This window comes from Triturus cristatus, chromosome 2_1, assembly GCF_964204655.1.
Source record: "Triturus cristatus chromosome 2_1, aTriCri1.1, whole genome shotgun sequence".
In the NCBI taxonomy this organism is placed as follows: domain Eukaryota; kingdom Metazoa; phylum Chordata; class Amphibia; order Caudata; family Salamandridae; genus Triturus; species Triturus cristatus.
Window position 1 is genome coordinate 152,256,191 of NC_140581.1, and position 18,840 is coordinate 152,275,030.

The following is an 18,840-nucleotide window of genomic DNA, read 5'->3' on the forward strand; positions in this document are numbered from 1 at the left end:
ACCAGGTCTTCAACCCCCTCATAAAAGCGAGGAGCTCCTCAGCTTTCCTAATATGCGCTGGCAGGCTATTCCAAGCAATGGCCGCACCAAAGGAAAATCTATTTCCTCCCCAGCTGGCCTTTTTTATCCAAGGCACCGCCACCAAATTGCTTTCAGCGGAACGCAGTGCTTTCCCTGGGACATACCACTTGAAGCACTCCATCAAGAACTCTGGGCCACTGCCCTTCAGTGCTTTGAATGCCGTGCACAGCGCCTTAAATTGAACTCATCTGTGTACCGGCAGCCAGTGCAGTTTCCTTATTCCTTCTCGGACAGAGGCATAACTGGGAGTGCCTGTTAGCAGTCTCGCTGCCGCGTTTTGTACCATCTGTAGTCTGTACAGATGTTTTTTTTTCAAATTAAGGTAGAGACTATTACAGTAGTCCAAAAGCGACAGAATAAGTGCTGAGACTGCTAACTGGAAACCATCCGTAAGGAAGGCACATTTTTACTTTCCTCAATATCCTGAGGATATGGAAACACAATGAAACCACTCCACTGACCTGTTCCCCAAAATCCAGTTTCTGGTCTATAATCACGCCCAAATTCCTTGCGTTTGGCGAAGGTACTGGTGGCTTCCCCAGAGCGTCGGGCCACATTTTCGTAGACCAGATGTTTGGATTATTCCCGAAAATCATGACCTCGCTTTTCCCTGCGTTTAGTTTAAGGCAGTCCGAGGCCATCCAGCTCGCATTGTCTTTCAGACAATCATGACACCTCGCAGCCATATCTACTTGGGACCCTCTCTGAATAGATATTATTGAAAATATGTTGCATTCCTGTGCTTCGGAAGTGCCGCGGCGTGGCGCAGCCAAAGAACTTGCGTTGCAGCGCTGGGGCTCTTCCTTGTAGATCTGCCCCAGCGTTTTTTGTGGCAGTCGGGTTGGAGAATTCCTTGATGATTTTGAAACGTTCCTTTGTGTGGTTGGCCGCGCCTCGATGTGGCCCGTGATGGCTGCTCTTTTGGCCTCCTTGATGTGCCGGTGCTGTTTTGTGTGCGGTTCTGTCAGAGGGGACCTTGGTGATGTACCATCGCTTCTCGAGTAGAAGACAGTTGCGCTTGGTGGTTCGGAGCTTCGGGGTGTACCAACTGGCTTGACTTGTCGATTCACTCCACTCTCCAGGAAGTGATTCTATTGCATTGCAGAAGGGACTGTTTTACATCACAATGTGTGCCACATTCACTTCTGTATCTCATCCATACGTTCTATACAGAAAACAATCTGTTTAGTAAACCCAAATGGGCAGACTTTATTGTGATAAACAGCATTTGTGCATACCTTTGTTTACATCATTGCCTCATTAATAACATATTTTTAGGCTCAGCAGATGCATGTTTTCTTTTTTATTAGATAGAACAAGGATAAAACATTGGAAATTATACAAACAAATAGACGCTCGAAGTGTCTCTTTTTGGGGAATATTAGTGTTCATTTTTGGGCATTTCCAATTATAGTAGGGAATCATTGACAGAACCAAGATGTTCCAACAGGTTGATTAATAAGCACTGTCATGGCCAATATGTCTGTGTTTAATATACAAACACATAGAAACAGCATGTATCCATGTCTGTGCTTGCATGCATTACTAGTTACAACCAGCTCTATTAGCTCTGCCAATGCTTGTTTTTAAAGATATTTTAAGTGACATTTTCCAAGGGTACAATCGAGCCCTCCTTCGCTTCTCTGAGCTATTAATGGTACTTGAAATGCAGGATGCACTCTGCCTCCTCTCAAAGAAATCACTGTGCTAGGACGCATTATGCAGATATCACAGCAGAGCGTCAGGTGTAACGCGGATATATACCAGGCCCGCAGTGCTACTAGAGACACATTTACAGCTTAAAAGAGACAGGGTGAAGCTGGCGAACAGATGGAAAGCTAACTGCTCCGCATCGCACTTGTAAAACTGAAGGACTCACGCACTCTCCAACGAAGAGGAGGAAACTCGAGAGTTGCAGGAACTTTGACTTTTTAACACCTTGCAAAGCTGAGCCACTTACTCAGGCAAGGGCCACATTCATTTCAGAAAACAAGCATTTATTTCCTCAGTTCTTCTCATTCCGAGTCCAGAAGAGAATATACGGGTCAGCCCTAAAAACAAATCACAGAATGAGACATGAAACGGCGTTTAAACGGACAAACACAAAGAAAGATATCAGATAGTTAATTCACTAAACCAACACAATCAGTAGCCGGTCCATGGTGAAGTGGCTAGTAGTTTTTGTGTACACAAGTCTCTCAGGATTCCTGGGGCTGGACTACATTATTACAAAGCAAGGTGGCAGTCCCAGCACCATGCTGTGTAGGAATGTAATATGACCACAGGAGTCAGACAAAACGTATACATGCATGTATAGAAAGATAAGTATGTGGTATAGTGTGAACCGACCCAAAAGCAGGGGGAACAGTACTGAAGGCAGAGATACATTCAGGGGCGGAATCTGGACAGGGGGTCCTGGTTCTGATGGAGGAGGTGGCTATTTACTGTGTCCAGATGTGTTCTTCTACCAGTGGTGCAGGATACACCCCTCGAGCTTAACAATTCCCTTCCCTACACCATGCCACCTGACTTTCAGTATTGTACATCCTTTCCCAAAAATGTAAGTCATTTATGTAGAATGTTAGTCATTAGATATTATTGTCGCACATATTATGTTTCACACTTGGATGTCGGATTTCTACACATGTGATAAGGAACCCATGTGCAGCCGGGACCCTCATTATTGAGTCCTTGTAGTTGTTGACCAGGGAGAGGCCTTGGAGTTCTAATAAAAAAGATCTCGTACAAACATTTGGCATAACTATACTATATCATTATCACGCTTCTAACCCACATAATTAAGTTATTTCAAATGTATTTTCATTAGTTCATTGGTTACGATGATACTTGTGAGGAAATGGGGTGTATTATGTGGTGTGGTTATGAGCCCTCACCATGTAATACACTCAACAACCCCCTTAGGACCGTTAGGTTGTGTTTGTCAAACCTTCGGCTCAGCCCTTTGTAGATGTGGCTCTGAGCAACAATGCTTACACAAAGGAGCAATTGTAATGCATTGAATCAGCATCAAAACAATTGGAGAAGAAATCGACAAGACACCAAAGACATTCGACGCAAATTTATAAAAATAGACTGTATTTTTAGATATGTTGAGACACTACAATGAAAAAGAGCCACTGAAGGGTTCCAGAGAAATAGAATTTACCAGGCATGGTAAATCAAAGCATTTCACTCAACCGCAAACAAGCATTGCCAAATTCAACAATTTTGACACAAACTTTTGAGAAAAATGTTGGGTACAGCATAAGAAGTCTTCAGACTGTTCTAGGTGCATTATCCTCAGTCCAATGGATTCATATGGAGTGGTCCTGATGCTGAGGATACAGAATGTTAACAGATGCTCAAGGATGCTGTGGATGGGATGCAGTTGTTGGAGGTCTTCCAGCAGGGTCTCCCAACAGGGTCTCCTCAATCCACAAAGGTGATGAGGGGTCCTGGCCACAGGGTTCTTCGACATCCCATGATGTCCTCACCGGATTGCACAAAGTCCTGTTACCACGGGGCTACCACTTATCCGGTGTCTCTTTGTTAGCAAAATCCTTCTCCAAGCTGTAGCTTGCCTTCTGGGTGACCAAGCTGCACTCCGACAGCTCTCCTGGGTCCAGCAGACTTGGGTGCAACTTCTGACTATTAGGACCTGGATCCTGGTGCTACACAACACAGCGGGGAGCAGCGATCTGGGGATCTGGGCTACCATTCGCCCTTAGTCTTCAGCGGTTGTGTGCCTGTGTTGCGAACAGGAAGACAGCTGGCTGACTGTTGGAGTCTCTTTGCTTTCTCTGGGCTCTGGAGAGAACTTCTTCTTGAGCAGGACAAAGCAGGCCCGGCCCCTCTTCCTTGCTCGCCATCAAGTGAAACAGGTACAGTCCACAATGGTACAGCCTATCTTCATCGGGAACTTGGGCAGGCCTTATTCGGTTCTTCTTCCAGTCCAGTCATGCTCTGAGTTTTGGGTGACAGGGCTGCCCTATTTATGTACAGAAAATGTCCTCAGGATAGGATGCAGTTGGTAGCCAAAGTGCTACTAGGTTCCCTGCCTCCTGATGACCACTTCCAGGGAAATGTAGCATCTGGATATCTCACGATGTTCCATTTTGCCCACTCCCAAGGTGATAGAACAGCTCTCTAGGTGTCCAGAGCTCCCTAGCCCAACCCAAAGGTGTGGGTATCAAGGGGGCTCCACGATCTGGAAAAACCGGTTTGACAACAGGTTTCCCCTCTCCTTCCCGGGGTCCAGCTAGTCTGCCTAAACCATGGGGCTGCTCCTCTCCCAAGTGTTCCCTATTTGCCCTTCAAAGGCGGCGTCAGCTTTGAAGCTCACCAATTTGGCATTCAACTGTGTGGTTTCCTGCAGGAGCAGGTAATACCTCTCTCCAGTGTAGGCCCCTATCCTGAAAGTCGTTAGCACATCTCCCCAGGTGGGCAGAAAGTTCTCTCAGATTCAAGCTCCATGTGCAACTGTTAAGGGCACAGGAGTTTAAAGGCATCAAGCTGTCAACTTTGTAAATGGTGCACTGTGTAAAGTTAATTTCAACTTGGGAACCAAGTCAGGCTTAATGTAAAGAGTTGTTTAATACCTCGGAGTACCAACTTTGGTTGCACTGTTTAGGGTTTAGCACAGTTGATGGGTCAGACTGTAACCCTATACTCGCCAAAAGGGCAACCAAGGCTTTCTACAGTGAAAATGCTAGTTTCGAGCTTTTACTGTCAGCGCATGTAAATTACATGATCTGCCCACGAAATATGGCTCAATAGGCCTGCCATTAGGGCAACTTTCACATACTGCAGGGAGAGGTTTGGCTTTCGACCGCAATGGCGGACTGAAAGATCTGTGTTATTCTTGTCACGCCCAGGGTGGCACAACAAGTGTTGCAATGCCCGAGGGGAATCTTTCTAGCATGCAGGCCCTGAGTACCCTAGGCACCATATACTGGGGACTTACAGGAAGATTAGCCTATGTCGATTGCCAATGTAACATTCACATTTTGGGGTCAGGGAACTGGCACTGAGTTGTGGTTAGCAGGCCTCAGTGAATTCTCAGAAAAACCAGCAGCATCCGCCAGAAACGGCTGGTGGTGACCATACAAAAAGGGCATTTCTTTGCAATATGCATCATTAAAATCACCAATTTGCACAAATAATTTATCACCTGAAATTTGCTCTAAAGAAAAAACTTTATCGACCTAACTGAAAACTGTGTGGAATATGACCTTATGGTCAGCAACATGTGCTATATGGATTACATTTGAGGGCTACAGTGGGCTAATAGGATGCCTAAGTGGTCCCTCAAAGATCATCCATCATCAGATAAATGCAAGTGACATGCTCAGTGACCATGACAGAAAGCAACACTTCCCGCTCAGAGAAACCATCGGACGCCCCCTCGTTATCACACATGATGATGGGGAACAGTGGACTTCAGTTAAAATGCACTCCACTCTCATTGCCTGTAAACAAAATGATAAAATGCACTCCGATTTTTCTAGCAAAACGAATGATAGAAGATATAGATTGATGGCGAATGCCAGCCAGAGAGTTCGTCCTGATTACATTCAATGATTGGCGCGCGCTGTCGCAGGCCCGTGATGGAGTGTCGCGCGCTGCCTGTCACAAAGAATGTGACAATTAGGCCGCCGATGTCATAGATCCCGGTGGCTTACGCAGCGCTAATTCTGCGTGGAAAGACTTGTGAAAAATGGCTCTTGTCTCGCAGTGGATGAAGTAACAGTGTTCAGCTATTTTTATACCCTGTGATACTCCCGTCAGAAGAGGAACCGACAACACCGTGCCTACCAGCTCAACTACCCTAGCTGCTGCGGTTTGCTCTAATCCTGGGAAATGCATCGCCAGAAGCATATACGCATGCTTTGCACTGGTGTTCATCTATACGTCGCTGTAAAATGAATCATCTTATTTTTTATATTTTTTAAGCAAGCTATTCATTTCCATGAACGTGTTGTTACAGGCAGCCTCTCGACTAACCTTTTTTCTGTTCCTTAATGTTGTTTAGCTGACGAATACATTTCATTGACTTTACAGAATGCACAGCGCCTACTGTGAGCCCCTCTGCATACATGTCAACATTTTAAATAAGCCAAGTGGGAGATTATTAAAAAATAATTGGGATAATGTATTTCCCCATTGACTTCTTTTGAAGCCAAGGCAATTTCAAGCGGGAGACAGCCAGAATAAAGCAATTTTTGGCTTCAAAAACCGGGTCTATTGGCATGTATGCCTATGTAAAGACACTAAGGAGGATATTTACAAGGAAGTGGCGGAGCGCGGCGTTAGCCTTCTTGGCTTAACGCCGCGCTCCGCCACTTCTGAAACGCAAGGCTGCACCAAATGTACAAGAATGTGGTGCAGCCTTGCGTTTCCCCCTGCAATGGCACTAAGTTTAGCAACTTAGCGCCAACGCAGGCACCCTTGCACCAGAGTGCAAGTGAGTCTGCGTGCAGGGGAGGATTGTTTATGTGTAGGAAAGTGTCCCTTCCTGCACATAAACAATCCCAAAATGCCATTCTGTCACTTTCATGCGGTGCTGCTTCATGAAGCACACATGAAAGTGACAAAATGGAATTTTTCTAAAGGTTTGTTTATGTACAGGAAGGGACACCTTCCTGTACATAAACAAACTATGACATTTTGCTTTTTCCATTGGTGCTGCAAAACGCAGCACCCATGGAAAAAGCAAACACGAGGAGAAATAATGCATTTCTCCTCGTTTTGCCAACTTAAGACCAGGTTTTACTTGGTTTTAATTTTGGCTCTGCCTCCTATGTACGCCACCCTTGTACATAGGGGGCAGTGTCAAAATGAATGGGTGTCGCGGTGGAACGCCTACCGCAACACCCACTGCACACCCCTTTCACGCTAACCATAGCGTAAGAGGGGGCCTTATGTACAAGGCAGCGTTAAGCCAAGTTAAGTGGCTTAACGCTGCCTTGTAAGGCACAGCGCCTATTGCCACCACAACGTCGGTAAAAGTGACGTTGTGGTGGCAATAGGGGCTTGTACATATGCCTCTAAAAGACACAAATGATGGCCAGAATAAAGGAAATTCAAACATTCACCCCCAGTCAAGAGATCTGGGGAAACCCATTGTTCTTGTGCTCACCATGCCACCTCAGTTTGGACCCTGCCATATGCAAATCAATCTTGATCCTGTGCCTCATGGGAACAGTCCTGCCCAAACTGCCAGGCCAGGTCCTCCATGGACAAGAAACAAATATTATGGGACCGGTTTTGGAGTATCACCCCTCATCAGGCAGGCTAGCATGAATCAAGTAGCACAGTGAGCCCGAGACCCATGTCTGGCAATACCCGATGCACTTGGGGTGAGAAATCAAACAACATACAAATGATGGACAGAATGGAGAAAAAATCAATCCTTCATCCCCTGTCAAGAGATCTTGGTTGAATCCATTGTTCTTTTGCTCACCATGCCACCCCAGTTAAGACCCAGCAATATGCAAATCAGTCTTGACCCTGCTCCTCATTGGAACATTCCAGCCAGAACTGTCACGGCAGGTACCCCATGGACCTCAAACAAGCATTCTGGGACTGGTTTTGGGGTATCACCCCTCTACAGACAGGCTAGCTTGAATCCAATGGTACAGTGAGCCCGGGACCCACAAATGAGCATAACTGGTGCACTTAGAGTGAGAAAGTAAAAGTCACATAAATTATGGACAGAATGCAGAACAAATCAAACATTCATCCCCATTCAAGAGATCAGGGTTAAATCCATCGCTCTTTGCTCATTGCTAGATTTTGGAGTATCACTCATCATTAGCCAGGCTTGCGTGAATCCAGTGGCCACTTAGCCCGGGATCCATGTCTGGGCATACCCGGCGCACTTAGGGCGAGAAAGCAAAAGACACACAAATGGGGTATGGAATACAGAACAAATCAAACACTCACCCCCAGTCAAGAGATCAGGGGTTAATCCATTGTTCTTTTGCTCACCATGCCACCCAAGTTTACATTCAGCCACATGCAAATCAGTCTTGACCTTGCTTTTCAATGATAACTGTCCAGACCGAACTGTCAAGCCAGGTCCTCCCTAGACCAGAAACATGCATCCGGGGATCAGTTATGAAGTAAAACCCCTCATCAGCCTGGCTAGTTTGAATCCAGTGGCATAGTGAGCCCAGGACCCAGGTTAAATCCATTGTTCTTGTGCTCACCATGCCTCTCCAGTTTAGACCCAGGCATATGCAAATCATTCTTGACCCTACTCCTTATGGAAACAGTGCAGCGTGAGATGCCAAGCCAGGTTCTCCCTGGACCAGAAACAAGCATCCTGGGACCGGTTTCCGGGTATCACCCCTCATCCCCCAGGCCAGTTAGAATGCAATGCCACAGGGAGCCCGGGGCCCACGTCTGGGCACACCTGGCGCACTTAGAGCGAGAAAGCAAAAAAACACAGAAATAATGGCTGGAATGTAGAACAAATCAATCGTTCACCCCAGCCAAGAGATCTGTGTTAAACCCATTGTTCTTTTGCTGACCATACCACCCAAGTTTAGACCTAGCAATATGCAAATCAGTCTTGACCCTGTTCCTCATGGGAACAGTTCAGCACGAAATGATAAGCCAGGTAATCCCTGGATCAAAAAAAAGCATACTGGTGCCAAATTCGGGGTATCACCGCTCATCAGCCAGGCTAGCTCGAATCCACTGGCACAGGGAGCCAAGGACCCATGTCTGGGCTCACCTGGCTCACTTAGGGCAAGAAAACAAAAAACACATATATGATGGATGGAATGCAGAACAAATCAAACATTAACCCCCAGTCAAGAGATCTGGGCTAAATCCATTGTTCTTTTGCTCACCATGACACCCCACTTTAGACCCAGCCATATGTAAATCAGCCTTGACCATGCTCCTCATGGGAGCAGTCCAGTCTGAACTGCCAAGCCAGCTCCTCCCTGAACCAGAAACAAGTATCCTGGGACTGGTTTTGGGGTATCACCCCTCTTCAGACAGGCTAGCTTTAATCCAATGGTACAGTGAAGCCGGGACCTACACCTGGGCACACCCGGTGCACTTAGGGGGAGAAAGTAAAAGTCACAGAAATGATAGACAGAATGCAGAACAAACCAAGCATTCACCCTCAGTCAAGAGATCAGGGTTAAATCCATCGCTCTTTGCTCACCTTGCCCCACCAGTTTAGACCCAGCCAAGCACAAATCTGTCTTGACCCTGCTTCTCATGGGAACAGTCCATTCCGAATTGCCAAGCCAGGTCCTCCATGAACCAGAACTAGCATCCTGGAACTGATTTTGGGGTATCACCCCTCATCAGCCAGGGTAGCTTGAATCCAATGGTACAGTGAGCACATGTACCACACATCTGGGCATACCCGGCTCACTTAGCGCAAGAAATCAAAAAGACATAAATGATGGATGGAATGCGAACACATCAAACATTCACCCACAGTCAAGAGATCTTGGTTAAATTCATTCATCATTCACTTGCTCAACATCCAACCGCAGTTTAGACCCAGCCATATGCAAATCAGTCTTGACCCTGTTCCTCATGGGAACAGTCCAGCCCAACCTGCAAAGCCAGGTCTTTCCTTGAAAAGAAACAAGCATCCTGGGACTAAATTCATGTTATCACCCCTCATCAGCCATGCTAGCTTGAGTCCATTGGCACAGTGAGCCCAGGAACCACTTCTGGGCAAACCCTGTGTAGTAGGGTGAGAAAGCAAAAGACACCCAAAGATTCACCCCCAGTCTAGAGATCTGGGTTAAATCCATCGTTCTTTTGCTACCATGCCACCCCAGTTTAGACCCAGCCATATGTAAATCAGTCTTGACCCTGCTCCTCATGGGAACAGTCCAGCCTCAACTGCCAAGTCAGGTCCTTCCTGGACCAGAAACAAGCATCCTGGGACAGGTTTCAGGGTATCACCCCCATCAACCAGGCTAGCTTGAATCCATAGGCACTGTGATTCCAGGACTCACGTCTGAGCATACCCGGTGCACTTGGGGCGAGAAAGTAAAAGACACACAAATGATGGACAGAATGTTGAACAAATGAAAAATTCACCCATAGTCAAGAGATCTGGGTTAAATCCATTGTTCTTGTGCTCACCATGCCACCCAAATTTAGATCCAGCCATATGCAAATCATTCCTGACCCTGTTCCTCATGGGAACAGTCCAGCCTGAGTTGCCAAGCCAGGGCCTTCCTGGAGCAGAAACAAGCATCCTGGGATCGGATTCATGTTATCACCCCTCATCAGCCAGACTGCTTGAATCCAGTGGCACAGTGAGCCCAGGAACCATTTCTGGGCAAACCCGGTGTAGTAGGGCGAGAAAGCAAAAGACACGCAAATGATGGATGGAATGACAAACAAATCAAATATTCACTCCCAGTCAAGAAATAAGGATTAAATCCATTGTTCATTTGTTCACCATGTCACCCCAGTTTAGACCCAGCCATATGAAAATCATTCTTGACCCTGTTCCTTATGGGAACATTCCAGCCCAAAATAACAAACCCAGGATCTTCCCTAGACCAGAAACAAGCATCCTGGGACCAGTTTTGGGGGACCACCCTGTTAAATGGTAGCGGCAGTTTCAATCGATAACCTTTCAAGTATTTGCCCGGCGGTAATCGCCTCTCATACCACTCGATAATTTACCAATGAAAGAGGCAGGCGCCGGAGACTGGAAGGCAGGAAACAAAGTTTTATTCCGTCGGAGCAGAACACATCAGATCAGACAGCAAGGTATCGTCACGAGGTGCTCTAACTGCATCTCTGAGACCTGGTCTCTTATACACAGGTTTATTGCTTTATTACACATAGTACATTCTTGAGATTCCCTTGATGCATGAGAGAACATCCCCTGAAGCCCCGGCTCAGATCCGATCCCACACATAGCTACAGTAGAAGTTCCCACCTTACCCGCAGTAGGAGATGGCTATCGCGCAGCAGGGTATTCCGCCAATTCCCGGGGGTGTGTGTGACCGGTCGGGTCTCAGGGGGTAGGGGCTTTGATCTACTGTAATCCCTTTGATGTGGGGTGTTTCCCTTACAGTAGGGGCAATAAACTGCATCCGCAGGGCTAGGTGATGGCCTGGGACCAGTTCGCACAATGGGGCGCAGAGGAAGGGGGTTATCAAAGGAGAGGCACGACCATGTATGGGATGTCGGTCGGATGTGGTTCCGTAGCAGGGTCGCGCAGAAGGAGAGGGTTTACGGCCTGTAGGAGAGAGCGGGGGTGGCCGGCGCGCGGGGGATGCTCGCAGCGCCAGGGGGAAGCGCTGGCGATCGAGAATGAGCGAGGAGAGAGTGGGGTGCCTAAAAATGGCGGCCGTGCATTCGCTGTGCGTGGCGCTGGGGAGAGGCAAGATGGCGCAGATAATGTTCAGTTACAAGCTAAATTTCCACAGTCCTCCCTTTTAACATATCTCGCCAGCTTGTCTAGTTCGGATCTATCCCCATAATACTCCGAACTGACACCTCATACAGAGCTTTCATTCGCTCTGTTTCAAAGTCCAAAGTCTTAGGGCAGATGCAGTTCATAAAAAGCGAACATAAAGGTGGCAGACACTGAATCCCCAAGCAACATCCACATAGTATCACAATTGGTATGAGGATAAATGAAAACAGCCTCCATCCCCAACTTTTAATAGTGTCCCAAAACCAACTCCCCAGTGACCATTCTTCTTGCTCTTGATGGACCTCTGTGGACAGTCTGTGGAGGTGTTCAATTGCTTTGTAGACTGAGGGTGAGTTATCCGGTACGTAGGTACAACAGCTGGACCCAATGATGCGGCATGCTCCTCCACGATCAGCGAGAACCACATCTAGAACGAGGCGGTTCTGAAGGGCCACTAAGCGGACGGCCTGGAGCTCGGCGGTGTTGTTGGCGAGGGCGCCAGCCGTAATGTTCATCGCCGTTTCGACTGCCTGGGTTAAGTGGCGGATGGCACGGCTGTTTGCCATTGGACCCCAGAGTGGAACAAGGCCTTTCACTGCGTCCATGAACTGTGCTCCGGCGGAGTCGGCTTGCACAATGTCTTTGGCCCGCTTCTGTCGGTGATGGTTTGCTGGAGCCACATATGTCGGAGGAAGGACAAAGGCGATGTAGCAAGTGCCTCCCCAACCTTTCGGAAGCCAGGTGTAGGCCTTAGTACCACAGACGAAGTACATATTCGGGGAGGCAACAAAGGAGGGTGGGTCAACTGAGTCCAATGTTCGGGTGATGACGCAGGAGCTGTGGCCCACCAGCTGCGCCCCCAGGCCTTCGAGGCACACAAATCCAGTGATGTTGATGACGGACAGGGCCACTGTTAGGGTGGCGGCCGTCCGTTTCCGGAGGTAAGAGAAGGTGGGTCTGGCTGGGTTGTTGAACACTTGCATTTCAACTCGTTCTTTGGCAGGGATGTCCATGTGAAAGGAAGTGTTCGATCTCAGAGGGCAGAAAAGGGCAGAAGTTCTTCCAGTTTTGTTCAGCCAGAACCCATGGTAGAAGTGTGACATGGTTCTGCCGGAAGTGGCATTGTCCTTGTAGCTTTCTTGCAGGAGGATTAGCCAGGCGAGGCAGGAACCATGGACAGAAAAAGGTGAAGGGATGAAAGGGATAGAGTGTCCAGTGGCATGTGGTAGCAATCCACAGATCCAGCAATTAGTGGCATTGGCAGCAAGATTGTGTTGGTGGAGCAACTGCACAAAAGAGTTATTCCAGAACTCCTTACGCCTTTCTCGGAGTTGGGGTGAAAGTGAGATCAGATGGTGTTCTTTCGTGGTGGTAGGTTGAACGGTGGTCAGCAATATCTTATGAGCGGGTGTGCCCTCCTCCATGATCCAGAAGGTGACCACGAGGAGAAGGCAAAAGAGAAGGGTAATGAAAAGTGCAATAGTCTTTAAGCTGTGCATTCGGTCAGTCTTTGGGTTTTTGTAGTGGATCTTCGAACGTCCGGTTGCTTCCATCATCTTCATGTCGGGCGCTTCCATCACCTTCAAGAGACTCGGTAGCGGGCAGAACCACAGACTTCGTTTAGTTTCTCTCCGGGTGGCCTTTGAGGTGACTAGGCTACCGCTCTGAGATTTCCACTTAGCCTGTGGTCTGCTTAGCCGAAGTTCTCTCCTTTCGTCGCAAGTTATACCCTTCCTTGGATGGCACGGTGGGATCAGGATATCTTACTAACTCGAGTGTCTCTGTATCTGGGCAGCGGCTCAGGGATGGTCGGTCTTTGTCCAGAAGTTCTTCTTGGGCGGTGATGTTGTCCGTGGTTGTCAGGGTCGGTGATACCTTCTTGCAGTGGTGTGCATGCAGCCAATTGCGTTTCCCCTCCACTCGAAGAGCTGTTCGGGTGGTGATCAGGACTTGCAGGGGGCCCGTCCACCGGGGCTCCAGACTCTTGGTGCGCTGGAAGTTACGCACTAAGACGAAGTCACCGGGTTGGATGTCGTGTCCGGGGCCCCTGGAAACATCGGGAATGGCGTGCAGCACCTGCTGATGGATAACAGACAACGTTTTAGTTAGATTGTACAGATAATCAGACATGAGGACGTCCGGGACGTTGTGGATGGATGTTGGTTTTGGTGCAGTCCAAAGGTTCATGGGCCGCCCGAAGACGACCTCGTAGGGGGTTAAGTGGTGTTTGGTGGGGGTGGAACGCATTGATAGCAATGCTAGTGGGAGAGCGTCTGGCCATCTTAGTCCTGTGGTGGCGACTATTTTTGCTATCTTAAGCTTCAATGTGGCATTGTGTCGCTCAACCAGGCCTGCAGATTGGGGATGGAAGACCGCATGGAATTTCTGTTTTACACCCAACCCTTTTAAGATGAGTTGGATAACTTCGGCTACGAAGTGGGGGCCGTTGTCGCTCCACAGAATTCGACAAAGGCCGTATCGGGGGAAGAATTCCTTCAGTAGTACTTTTGCAGTAGTCATAGCGGTGTTGTCGTGGGTTGGATAGGCTTCCACCCACTTGCTGAAGGCACATACAACAACAAGTACGTACTTCAAACCCTGGCACCTTTCTAACTGGACATAGTCCATTTGGAGGACTTCAAAAGGGTGATTGGGGACCCCAAACCCTCCCCGGGGTACAGCAGTTCCTTTCCCAGGGTTGTGTTGGAGGCATACTAGGCATTGTTGGACCAGACGTTTGGCTGAGTCTGGGATCTTGTCGTTGTGCCAGACTTTGGAGACGAGTTCGATCATGGGGGCAGACCCTATGTGTGCGGGGGAGTGTGCCATGGTCAGCATGGGGATCAAGTATGAGTCTGGTAGCAACCATTTGTTCAAGTCTTTAGTTCGCCAGCAACCGTCATCGTCCTTCAATCCCACCCGGGCCCATTCAGCTAATTCGTGAGGTGTGCTGGCTAGTTGGATATCCCTAATCGTTTCCCTAGCATCCTTCCATTTCTCAGTTTGTGACCTGGTCACGTACATACGGGTCGTGGACCTATTCTCGGCTGTGGTTCGGGCAGTAATGTCAGCTAGTGCATTTCCCTGTCCTATAATGTCTGTCACCTTCTTGTGTGCCTGGCATTTGATCACGGCCAGCCGTGTGGGTAGGAGGACTGCTTCGGTCAGGGCAGAGACTAGATCTCCATGCAGGATGGGTGTGCCATGAGAGGTCAGGAATCCCCTCTCTTTCCATAAGAGCCCAAAGTGGTGAACTACCCCGAAGGCATACTGACTGTCTGTGTAAATGTTTGCGGTTGTCCCTGCTGCCAGAATGCATGCTCGTGTGAGAGCAATTAGTTCCGCCGCCTGTGCGGATCGCTGTGTGATACGGGCTGTCTCAACAACTGTTCGGGCCGTGGTGACTGCATAGGCAGCTGAGGTGGTGCCATCGGGGAGCTTGATACATGAGCCATCCACCCACAGTTCTCCGTCAGGGTCCGGGAAGGCAGTATCTCGGAGGTCGACCCTACTCTTGGTCTGTTCGTCGGTGAGGGTCACACAGTCGTGTATAGGGGACGCATTGGGATCAGTGTCAGGGAGAGGTAGTAGAGTAGCTGGATTCAGAGTGGTGCATCGTTTCAATGTGATGTGGGGTGCAAGCAGAGTCAGTTCGTAACCGGTCAGTCGTGCGCTAGTCAGGTGTTGAGTCTTGGTTTGGTTCAGGAGGGTGTCAACCGCATGGGGTACCAATACTGTGAGGGGGTTTGAGAGTACGATCCCCTCGCTTTGCCGGATAGAGATAGCCGCGGCGGCTACTGCTCGAAGGCATGCGGGCAAAGCTCTGGCTACAGGGTCAAGAGTGGCAGAGAAGTAGGCACAAGGGCGTTGTTTAGGGCCTATGGACTGGGTTAGGACAGACAACGCACATCCCTCCCTTTCGTGGGTGTAGAGGGAGAAAGGTTTAGTGTAGTCTGGGGTTCCTAGGACTGGGGCCGAACAGAGGGCGTCTCGTAATTCTATGAAGGAGGATTGACATTCGGGGGTCCAAGGGAGCCAGCAGGGAAAGCAGGGGTTTTACGATAAGACTGAAGTTTGGCAACCATTGTCGACAAAAGGAGGTGAGGCCTACTAGGGACCGTACTTGCTTCTGAGTTTTGGGAACAGGGGTTTCTAGGATGGTCTGAATTCGGTCAGGGGTAAGTTTTCTCCCGTCTTTGGATAGTAGGTGGCCTAAATATGTTACTTGGGGTTGGCAGAATTGTAATTTCTTCCTGGAGACCTTGTGACCATTCTCCGCGAGGAAGCGGAGAAGGTGAATGGTGGCTGTGACTGCAAGGGGAGTGGTGTCGGACGCCAAAAGGATGTCATCGACGTACTGTATTAACACTACTCCATCGGGTAGTTGGACTGCATCTAGTTGTCTCTTGAGGGCTTGGCTATAAATGCTGGGACTCTCAGTGTAGCCTTGGGGTGCCCTACAGAATCTGTATGAACGGGCTTTTAGGGTGAAGCCGAAGAGGTAACGGCTGTCCGGGTGGATGGGGATGGAAAAGAATGCGTTCTTGAGATCAATAACGGTAAAGGTAGTGGCAGTGGACGGAATCAGGGTGAGGATGGTGGTGATGTCTGAGACCACGGGGTACTGAGGTATGACTATTTTGTTAACTTCTCATAAGTCAACAATAAAGCGGTATGCTTTCTCATCTCCCTCGCCTTGCTTCTTAACAATGGGTAGGATAGGGCTGTTGCAAACATTACTGACTACTTCTTCTACCACTCCTGCATCAACTAGGGACTCGATGATTTCCACCAACGCCTTCTCGCCTTCAGGCGATATCCGATACTGTGGAAGCTTTGGGAGCACGGCGTCCGGTCGGACGGTTATGTGTACTGGGTCAATCACCATGCGCCCTACATCTGAGTCGGTTTTAGCCCATAGATGTGAAGGTAATGTGTCGAGAAGGGACAGGTCAGCATCAGTTATAGAGAGCATACGTCGTGTGTGACAGGGTCTGGACAGATCTGGGTTATCGTGCAAGATGACCCGAACTCCGTCTGGGGAGCATCTGATGGTAGCTCGAAAATGTTTTAGTAAGTCAAGTTCCATAATAGCATCGGGGGTGTTGGAGGAGAGCAGAAAGGTCGTGTCAGTGACGTTATCGTCTAAGTCAAAGGAGATTGGTGCTGATAAGGGGTTAGTGGAGGGCGTTCCATCGAAGCCTATTGAGGTTACGTGTGAGCCAGACAAGGGTGCCCTAGGAATCAGTCGTTTAGATAACGCGCTACGTGTCACCCCAGTATCTACCAGGAATGGAGATTTCGTGCCCAGGACCTTAGCGGTGACGTAAGGACCTTGCTGGTCAACACGGAGTTCGACTGGATCCCTCCCTTGCCCCTGGCGGTCCTATGCAAAGTCATGAGTGCTTTCGTAGTCGGACTGCTGACACTGGTTTTGTCGGGGGCGATCAAAGGTGTTTGGTCTGCCTGGCCTGTCGTTGATGGCGTCGTTCATGTGCCCTCGTCCCTGTCCTCTATTTCTGGGGTCATATGCGGTGTTTCTGGGATCCCTATTTTTGTTAAGTTCCAGAAGGACCGGGCACTGGGATTTCCAGTGTCTGAACCCTCTACAGAACGCACATTGGTTCCCATCTAAGTCTCTCCGTCCGTTGTAGGGTGTAGGGGTATGGTCTCTAGGGGGTAGCTTTCTAGGGGCGGTTGGTTGGTAATTCTCTTTCGGGGGTTCCCTTCCTATGGTCACCCCTTGCAACTGTGCTATCATTACCCTCTCCTTTAGTTCCTTTTTCTTCTTCTCTGATGCCCTATCGTTCTCGTTTTTCTGGTTTTCGTAGTATTGGGCCATCTGGAGAATTGCTGCGGGTTTGGAGGCTGCCCAACTACTCTCGCTGGTCTGTAGTTTCTGGGAAACTTCTTGTGACAGACCCTTCACATAATTCTGGACAAAGAGGTGATGTCCGGTTGCGGTGGTCATGTCTTGGCCACTGTAATCGGAAAACACAGTCTCGAATCGGGAGAAGTATTCAGACACATCCTCCTGGGGTTTCTGGCGGCAAGCCGTCACTATCGACCAGTCTACCTTTCTTTCTGGGATTAGAGTCTTCAGCTTTTGTACAATCTTGTCTGGGAGCTCTAATATGGCTTTCGGGGGTTTCTGTCCTGGTTCTCGCTGTTTATCTATGGTATCGAGTTGTACCCAGGTATATCCGAACGGCTCAGCGTGGTCAACTTTCCGGATTTGTTTCCACACATCAGCCGGCAGGCATAGCCCAAAGAACAAGTCGATATCTGCTAAAGTCATTATCGTTGAGCCTAAGGCTGTACCCAGTTCAGTGTAGAAGGCAGTCGGGTTCTTTCTCAAGTCGGGTAGAGTTTTTCTAAAGGTCAAAATATCTTGCCGGTCCCACGGCTGGTAGACCCAGTTATATACAACCCTTCCCTTCGCATCTTGGTGGTTGATGTCGTCATGTGTTCCCTGACCTCGTGGGGGGACCCAGTAGGGGGCAGCTTCTTTGATGGGCATCATGGCATCAGCCCTTCCTTCCTGGGGCTTAGTCGCTATGGGGGTTTCTGCTTTGGTGGTCTGTCTATGTTCTTTAAGGTGTCGGTAGACCTCGAGTGTACGAGTGAAGAGGTTTGTCACGTCGCCCTCTCTTTCTTCTCCGATGTCTACCTTCCTATATAGGGCCGCTAAGCCTTCGGGACCTTTATCGTGGTATCTATCCTCATATGCATTCAGGGCGTGATAACAGAGCCGTACGACAAAGTGTCGTCTGCGGCTGTCGGCATACGAGTTATACACGTCTGTTATATACTCCTCACTTTCTTTTCGCTCCACCAGTGTCCCTACTATCTTATCAATTCCTGCTCGTTCATCCTTTGTTAATCGATTCATTCTGGTGGAATCTTTCTTTCCCATCTCATGGTCATCTAGCGTTACAGCCGACGTTGGATTCAGTACAAGAGGCTCAGCCGGCGCGGAGGCCGTGAGGACCGAGGCCCCTGTACTGCTTTCGCTCGTGTTCGGGGGTTGTGGGTGTTGCACTACTGACTGGGAGGGTGCATATGGAGGGGGCATGTAAATGATCGGGGGACCTAACAGTAATTCGTCATTCGTTCGCTGCTTGGAGGACAACTCAGGGTAGAGCAAAGAAGGGGTCCTAACAGCGTACTGGCCTGATGTTTCGGGCTCCTGCCTTAGTTTAGTTTCCCTTCTCTCCTTTATTTCTTCTTCTAACCTTCTAGCGGCAAGGTGAGCTGCTTTTCGTAATTCCTTTTCTGCTTTTACTTCTTCCCTCTTTTTCCGTTGTGTTGCTTCTTTGCGCCACATGCCGATACTGTCA